General features: G+C 42.0%; 1 long non-coding RNA gene across 1 annotated transcript; it reads right to left on the reverse strand.

Annotated features, from left to right (window-relative positions):
• Positions 1-3523: 3523 nt before the first annotated feature.
• On the reverse strand, positions 3524-9197 carry LOC125699490 (uncharacterized). Its single transcript, XR_007379581.1, has 3 exons — positions 9117-9197; positions 3942-4088; positions 3524-3609 (listed from the first exon to the last, which is right to left on the reverse strand). It is a non-coding gene; the product is annotated as an uncharacterized LOC125699490 (long non-coding RNA).
• Positions 9198-9430: the final 233 nt, after the last annotated feature.

Here is a 9430-nt window from a genome sequence, read left to right on the forward strand (position 1 = left end):
AGCAAAGATGCTTTGCTTAGGCTTAGGGAATTCTCTTCAATTTACAAGTTACAATTAAGCAAGAAAGTTCATAGTCCATCCGTTTTTCTTAGCCAGTCTCTTTCATGGCCTGCTTCCTTTCCTTCAGCTCTGTCTTTGCTAAGGATAGGCATTCTTTTATCTCAGTTTAAAAGAGGGATATGAACACATCACATTCCACTAGCAGCACCCTTGTGGACTGTTACAATATGGGGTCAGACAACAACCGGATTCTCCAAGGCATTGAAACTGGACAGATTAGTCTCCTTTACTTCTTAGCCCAAATCACTGCTAATTGCAGTATTTCTGCCCAGCCCATGGGCTGCACATCAGCTGCTGCATAAAACCATGTGGGCATACATATTCTGAGTACATACTGCCAAACTGAATGCAAACAGGTCAACATTCTAAAGGTATTTTACTTACTGCATGCCCTGTGCCTGAAAAATAGAAATGGGTCAGAATTCTAGAAAAGAAATAGTGTTGGTGACCAAAGAGGTAATGGCATTTCTGGCCTACTTTCTCCTACAAAAGTAGATGTAAAAGGTTTAAACTTCTTTTCAAGCAAAGCAAGAATCTGTAGCATCTGTGTTTTCTTTGTAAAATTCTTTTTCTTCTTCTTTTTTTATTACCCCAGCAGAAACTCAGAAACAGCTCACCTCAGTGAGGTAGAATTGGAAAAAAGGGTGTGAAGAAATAAATCTTTTTGCTCCTGAGGGCTGGCATCATGCATGAGAGGGGATGGATGGATCCTTCCTGGTACCTTTCTCTTGCTCCAGCTCAGGTGATTAAAACCCATGACTCTAGGGATGGTGAGGCAGGAAATCCAGAGAAGCCACAGATCTTATCGTTGTCTCACTTGTGGAGGAAAATAACTTTCTTTATATTTGCTTGAATTTCAAACTCCGTCTTGACAAATGCAAGATAAGCACAATTTTGGACTACAGTGAAAGCGAAATTTATGTTGTGCCTCTATGCCTTCAGTGTTCCACTCTCAGAGGAGAATATGTAGTGAAAAGAGGTGTCGTTTCACCCATCACCAAGAGCAGTCCCATTTCCCCAAGCAAGAAGAGGAAAGAATGACAGATTCAGCATTCTTCTGGTAATTTATCCCTGCTCCTCAGTGTTTTGGTGTGAAAGACTCACAAAAGCCATAAGCCTCCACTGTAGTTTTGAACAGTGATTTCAAAATGAGCTCATTCTGCCATGATTCTTCTCATGACACTTTCCATGGTTTTTCCAGATCAGCAACTTTCTAATAGCAGCAGAGAAGGAAAGAGTAGCTCCATAAAACAGCATTAAACAAGGAGGCTCACTGGTAATTAAAGTGGGAACGGAGGTAAAGGAATATTGGGTAAAGCCTGCTGGAATGCCTCTTTGGGATATTTCAAACAGTTTTTTGAAATAACATTTCTGTCTTCCTGGAGCTAATTACGCGTTTGCTGCACACTAAGCAGAAGGCTAAATTAATTGAAAGAACAATGGTAATTTGTTGCAGGTTGGAAGGAGGCCACGAATATTTGTTTCCCTTGTGGGAGAAGAACTGATGACCTATCCTAAGTTTGTCATCTGCAAAAGAGACGCAGGACCAGAACATACAGCCCACCCAGCCCAGCAGTATTACCCTCCAGCCTCCTCTTCCTCCCTAGCTGTGCCAGGCACTGTGACTACCAACTGGGTAGCAGCAGGTGGAAAGTCTCTCTGCCTCTCTTTCCAACCCCCTTCCATTCTTTCACCATCTGCCAGTAGACTGCTTCAGTAAGAGCTGCCAAATTCAACACGTCAATATTAATCATGAAAGTCACAATGGAGTATTTTTGAGGCCCATGCACACATTCTGCCTGTCAAATAGATCATCTCCTTTGTGCTGGTTCTTCACAAACATCTGGAGATTTTTAAACATCTTATTAAAACAGAACAGATCATCAGCAGCTGGAGCATTTCAGAGATGAATGGGCTGTATGCCAGGAAATATGGTACTTGCCAAAAAGCAGGTGGCAACTACTACAAGATTGTTGCCGTTCCTATTGTATATATATTGATTTGGACAGGCTACATCATGTGGGACAGGTATTGAATACCTACCTCCTTTCCCTAGGTTGTCAGAAGTTGCAAACACAACACACACTCTCAGACTTCCAGAACGTCTGCTTAAATACAAAGCAATTCACTAGCTCCTTTCTTTTTTTTTTTTTCCTGATGAAAAAAGATATGATCAAAAGAATCTGCTGAACATTTGCAGAAAATCAATTTCTCTAAGGTGCATGAGAGCTTCTACTGCCAGACTTGGAAGCCATTCAAAAACATACTTTACAGTTTGAGGTGTTAGTGCTTTTTTGACAAAACACACACATGCCGTTGGTGTCTTTAAACACAGTTTTGTTCCCTTGTGAGAAGCATTTAATTGGCTTCAAAGAAGAAATCACTGTTTTACATAGTACAGTCTTTCACTTAATGCCCAAGAATCCATGTCATGTATTTAAATTACAAGTAAAATACTTACTAATGAGCTCATGTTTTGCAAACACCCATAGAAATTTTTGAACTTAACCAATTTCCTTTTGAATAGGACATGGTCTAAAGAGAGAGAGGTAGCTTTCCCAGCTAAGAACAGTGTTGATGAAAGAACATGGCTGTTAAACAGAATGGTAGCCCTTCATTTTACTCCCAACATTTCCCTCTAATTCACTGTTTAACTTCAGGACAGACACTTAACCTCTACGCGCCTTAGTTCACCCGTCTGTAAAACAGCAGATAAGTCACCTAATTCACAGGGATGTTATGGAGATTAATTAACTAACGTCTGGAAAATGTCTCCAGATCCTTCTGTGAAAGGCATTATAAGGGCAAAGGATAGTAGTATAGCCATATGCAAAGGGCTTTATCACTTGGCACAAGGCAGTTTAGTTTTATCCTGTTTCCCTCTGCAGCATCACTGAGTATTTTTACAGAGACCGCTGGCTAATGGCAGGCTCACACACAGCCCTGCAGAGTACCATTATCTTAAGTCAGAGGACATGTGCTTTCACCCTAAATAAAACTGTATTTAGTCAGCACCTGATATTGCTTCAAGATGCCCAGTGAGGTCAGAGCCCTGGCAGGCGCAGTGCTGTGCACAGAGTCCTTGAAAAAAAGCCCTTGAATATGTAAGAAAGCTGCATCTATTTAGCAGATGAGATCTTCAGCTAATTTAATTGAACTGACAAATGTGCGATGTGGGCTGTCTTTAATGGCAGTCAATTTTCACGGCCAGCTCCAGGTAGGAGCAAAACAAGCAGTTGCCTTGAGCAGCAGATTGCTGTGAAGAACAAAACGGCTGTGGGCTTCCTGCCAGCCTCACCTGTGCTGGACCTATGGGAAGTCTGACTGATCAATGCTCCTTCCTGCCAAAAGCAGAGTTGCAATGGGCTGAGGGTGAGTTAGTGATCCTTCCTACTCCCAAAATCAGTGGCGGTGGGCTTCCATCGCAGCCTTCACAGATGCAAATCTCTGCCACGATTGTTGGTGCATTCGTTGACATGAAGTCAGACCTTACATTAGTTCAGCTTTGCAGTACCAACACTAATTGCTCTTTGATGCTTGCCTCATGAACTGGGAAGAAAGAGAGGAAAAAATAAATAAGGAGGAACAGAACAGGGACAAAATGAAGAATTGATGTGCCCAGCAATAAGCACCAGAAATAATTCGCAGAGATCCTCCATCCCACATCTAGATACTTCCTAATATGCATGAGGGACTTGGGATTTGTTTTCATCTACCAGATTTTCCATCAACTCATGCATATTATCTGATAGAGCCTTTACCCAGGAAACAGCATCATGCTACATCATCTTCTTTACCGTGCAGTGCATGCAGCTTGACAAGCTCCACTCCCCCTCCACTTGTTGCCTGCTCTTAGAGTCAACTTTAAAATAGAAAAGTACCTGTCACAACCAAGTTGCCTTCAATTGCAGCACAGCACATAGCAATAACGTTTTGTATTTGGAAGAGAGCTGGAAAAATTTGTTTTGAAGTAGCTGTTTATCTTCTTGTGCTGTTCTTATTCACAGCTTCCTCTTCAAACAGCAGACCTCGAAGGGCAGGGGAACAGGGGGAAAGAAAGGTTTGGTCACAATTTAGAGTCATTTGTTTCTGTCAGAATATATATGAGCTAAATCTCAAGTCTGGGCAAGCCTTAATAACTATCATATTTAAAGTTCAGCTTTACAGGGGATGACTTTGTTGCCCAAGGGGATAAGAAATAGAATACAGAACAGTTCACCTTTCAAATGCCCATTCATACCCAATGCAGCAAGGAAAGGCTGGCTCTGGCCTTTCAGAGACATACATGATATGAATTTAGCAGTCTCCAGCTAATCCTATTGGACTGAATGACTGCTAATTGGTGTCCTTGATGGATAAAGTCACTTAGAAGGTCACTAGAAAAGCCAAAAGAAGTAGCTTTACTGCTGGTCCTGTGCTGAAGGGATGGGAAATCTCTACATTCTCCTAAGAAACTGACCCATCCAAGCAATATTTAATGTTCTTACATATACTTTATCTTTACAAAGAATATTTGATTCAAGAGAATGCACCCTATTGAGACAGTACTCTAAAAACGACAAAACGTGTGGGCAGATGGGCTTTCTGCAGAACGAAATGAATTATGGACCATAAAAACAAATGAAATCTCTGCTACCCCTCCATTGGGTGCCACACGTCATGAATGGAAACGTCCTCACAGAAAACTCAGGAACAGCTTGAGCAAAGTATTTTTTTATAACTGCAGACTGCTAAGAAATCAACAATAATGTGCCAAGCGCCAAATGGCCACGAGCAGACATGCCTCCCATCACTGCCCTCGAGATCAGAGCTTCCCTGTCCAGGATTACAAGTCTGATGTGAAGAGGTTTCACCCACTAGCCTTGGTGGATGTCCTCTGGAACAAGAAATCTCACTAAAAACAAGATTGGGAGAGTGGGGGGAAGAGAGATTTGATAAGAAAATAAAAGCAAGAGAAGAGGATTCTCCCCTAACCACCATGGCCAGGGAAGACACATCTCTCCAGCACTCGAAGCTGGTGCCTCTTCTCCAGCTCTCAATTTTGTTTTGGCAAAAAGACTAACATGAAAAGGTCTGACATTCTGCTTTACTACTTTATCTCTCTCCTGGTATTCCCAGGGGAACTGGGGATCCAGGGCATCTCTTTTGCATCTTCCCATCTCTCCATGTAGAATCTGGGACTTTGTGAGGAGCTTTATGATACGATGTGCACAGTATCAGTGTGGGTCAACAGTGAGAAGTACATGAGCATGAAAAATAACGTAGGGGAATATATTTCCTTATTTTTTAAAAATGATCTCATAATTTGTTTTAAATTCTGTAAGTTGAAGCTGAGGCCATTTTTCAGTTGGTACCACCAGGTTTTAGACAAGAGAAAGAAACAGCTCTAAAATTAGACTGAGTAATCTCAGATTTAAAAGCATTGCAAATGCTGGTCTTGTAAACACAGTCATCAAAAGAAATACAAGCATGCTTGCCATGTAATTGCATATTCAAAAATAATACAGAGAGGGTATTTTGCAAAGAAATGCAAATTTAGCATTCATGAGAGTTCCAGTCTGGACAGCCCAGAGCATGAAATTGCCCTGCTGACTCATAAGGAGACAGAGCAATAAGCAGATCAGCCTCCACTTGGTTCTGCTCATGGAGGAAAAATATCTGAGCAAAGAGCCCCCAGCTATACCTCCTCCATCCTTCTGCTGCATCATCACAGGCAGTGGATCTGTAAGAACACAAGTCCACGGACGTTTTGTCTCAGGCTTGTCACCAAAAGACAGCAAACTGCTTGCAGTCCTCATTTCGTTTCCTTAGACCACCAAGCATCACAACACTCAGGCACAACCTTTGCTGTGCCTCTCTGACTGCTGGAAATACCACATTTTTTTCCGAATGCTTTTCTCACTGAAGAAAACCTGGAGATTTCAAGACAAAGGGATGGAAATGACCCTCAGGGGCTTTGGTGTGGGCCAAATACAAATTCTTCCAGTGACCTAAACCCAGGCACTGCTGTGTGCTCAACCTTCTGACCCAAATTCTGCTAGATTTAATCATCTTCAGTTTTTCACGATTACATCGAATGTTGGGTCCTGCAGAACTGCTACCTACTTACTGAATAGAAGCAGAAGTTATTACTCTGCAGCTTCAACATCTCAAAAGCACACTGCTAAAATAAACCCAAATAAACCCAAACCCCAGTTTCCATCCTCTGCTCACCACTTGCAGGCAGGTCTAGGAACAGCACAAAGCTACCAGATTGCGTTGTGTGTGCTTACTGAGCACATGTTCAGGGATCAGATTGGACTGGCTTAAAAAACAATGGACATAAAACCCAGGATGTGGTAGAAATAACAGATCTGCAACTCTTGAAGCACATTAAAACACAGACATGTTCTTCAAATCAAGTCTGAAACTCTGCTATAATCAAATGATATTGAACAGTACATTATACTGCTTAAAATATCCCCAGATGCTGGGCGTACCAGTTATTGTAACTTTAATCTGCAAGAACCTTTTCACTGAGGCTTAAATAGTTTCCATATCAAGAGCATAATACAAATCCTATCTGGTAAACTTCAGCATTTGCATTCCTTTTTAATACATGACCTCATTTACAGCATGTAAAACGCAAAGCAAGATCTACTGAACAATATTTTCCATGTTAAACTCAAGGACTATTCTTCCAGAGTGATTCCTGTGAAAAACCGGTTTATCAAGGGAAGCTTCAAAGAGGGATGGATGCATTTCGTTCTCACTGCTTTCATTCAGATGCTTTGGTGGTGGCATTTTTAGTGAGAGATGGAAGGGCGGTGGGAGAAAGCAGCATGCTTTGAAAAAGCACTTTGAAAATACTTCAGTGGGCACTTTCTAATGTGATTTATGTGATAAGATCACTTGCAACTCCTCTGCAACTGTGTCAGAATAAGGAGGGATAAATGCAGAAATCGAGGTCCCCAAATGTTACCAAAAAGGAATTCTCCATTTCATTTCCCCTGTGCTTGTAGTAGTGCCCAAAGACTTCCAAAAAGCTGCCCTGAGAGTCTGCTGTGCTGGGTTCTCTGGACTTACTCCAGAAGACACAAACTCTGTTGAGCTCAGGCTAATGTGGCCTTGCTATTACAAGTGCTATTACTGTGCAGTATCAGTATGTTAACAGTGGGTGCACAGAGATTGTACTGGCATGGATGCAAGCCAACCATCTTTTTGAACAGAAGAGCAAGGCTGTACATAGATGGGAGACATTAGCAAAATATACCAAGATGAGTCAGCGTACAAAGAAGAGACATCCTTCTGCCTCTGACAGAGGTTACTGCATCCAGCTATGACAGAGCTGCCCAGGGAGCTCAGCAACATCACCCTGAAGGCTCCTCCTTCAGACAAACAAGCCCAGCTTTCCATCTTGCAATACAGATAATCAGGGCAAAATTTATGAGTGATGTTCTGTTGGTGCATTTGCTTTTCAATAACAACGAGCGTGGTTGCATCCTGGCACAGATCAAACGTAGCACCTATTAGATGCATTCCCTCTAGGATTAATCATCAAAATAGGGCTGGAAGAGAACCCCAAAGGTCATTCAGCCTGCCTTTCTGCCTAAAGCAGGCTAGGCCACACAAACTCTTCTTGACAGAAGTTTCTCTAATCTGTTCTTGAAAGCCTTTAAGAAGGACTTCACCACCCCCAAGGAAATCTCCTTGATGCTTAACCATGCTTGTAGTTCCAAAGTTTCTCCTACTAAGGAAAATCAGCCCTGGTTTAAGTGACTCGTGAAATAGCAAAACAGTACAAAATGAGGTCAAAGAGACCTTTCTGTCTCTGTCTTGCACATTTAATAGCTTCACCCCCCTTGCCCTTTTATTAGCCAGAGCCAGTCCTGAGTTGAGTTCACATTCAGACAGAGCCCTGCATCGGGTCTGTCCAAGTCCTCAGACAAGTGATGGGATTATTGTTGATGAACTTCTTAACAGTACTGACTTTCTTTCAGATTGTAACGAAAAAACCTGATAGAAGCTTGAAGTAGTGCCTGAAAAAAGAGGGCATCTACGAAATTAGTTTCAATTTTCACATAACCTCATTGTAAATTGGACCCTTTTCACATATAAACACTTCCATGGTTTTTTTTTTCATGCCCGTTTTTGCTGTGACACAAGCAAAGCAAAATATTGATTCAGAACAGATTATTTTGGCAATCATGCTTGTATGCACCCAGCTTTTAAAGAGAGGCTTTTCATAAGGTTTAACTTGACCTGAACCAGCATTGCTTCCACCTACAAATCTCTCTCAAATCCCAAGTCAATGATTTAATCTCATAGAGGACCAAACAGAGGTCAAAGACCTAAAGACAAGTTCTTCTTCAGGAGTTCAGAATATTTCAGAGGGACTTGACCTTTGATCAGGATGTATCGATTTTAAGGCTCAGCAAGCGGCTCAGAAGAATAAAATTGAGGACTGGAGCAACTGAACAGGAGCTCAGGAAAGGGAACTAACTGCAAGAATACGATGAGTAGCAGGATCATGCAGATAGCTGCCCAAAGCCAGCCATGAAACACACAGAACTCTGAAGATCCTCCCAAAGCACTGCAAGTAGTGAACAGGTCAAAGAGCCAGGTCTGTAAAAGCAAGTGAAAACAGTCTGCAGAAAGCTTTTGCATTAGCTAAATAGAACGTGACAGCAAATCTTCCCCCAAGCATGGGTTTACAAGCTTTCAGTTCTCCACAGTAGTCTTCCCCTTCAAGCTGAATTTAACTCAACCGCAGCACTCCCAGAAATGGAGACACAACATCCAGAAGATGGTGCTCTTGGGTAAAGCACAACTGCTGGATACAAAATAAAAAGGTTTAAGATAATATTGGCTCTCATGGCATTGTAGGATTCTGCACATTTGTTTTTAATTCACAGAGGCAGCCTATGCAATGATCACCAAGGAGAACAGAGGAAGGCATAAGGAGGCAGAAAAAATCATGTAAATAGCACTGTGCCATTGAGGAAATCCTCCCCCTTCCTATGCCTTTGCAAGGACATACACACAAACCATAAAACAGCAAAAATAAACAAGCTCACCAGAAGTTTGATCAAGATCTGTGCACAATCAGGGCAGTACTTGGAGTCTTCCTCTAAAAGGCAGTACAGAAAACACGCCAGCAATTGCAGAGGGAAGGAGGAACAGCTAAAAAATGACAAACGTGACGTTACAATTTTTGTCAAGAGCACTTATCAGAGGCTCTGATGAGCAGAGCATCACCTCTGACTTCCCCACAGGTAAGGGGTACTTCCACTGAGCCAGGGGGGAAAAAACAGCAGCATCGTGAAGCCTCACTTATGGTATCATTTAGCCAGCACACCATTTGTAATTGCATCTATCAAATGAACATTTT

Source organism: Lagopus muta, chromosome 12 (assembly GCF_023343835.1).
Source record: "Lagopus muta isolate bLagMut1 chromosome 12, bLagMut1 primary, whole genome shotgun sequence".
NCBI lineage: Eukaryota > Metazoa > Chordata > Aves > Galliformes > Phasianidae > Lagopus > Lagopus muta.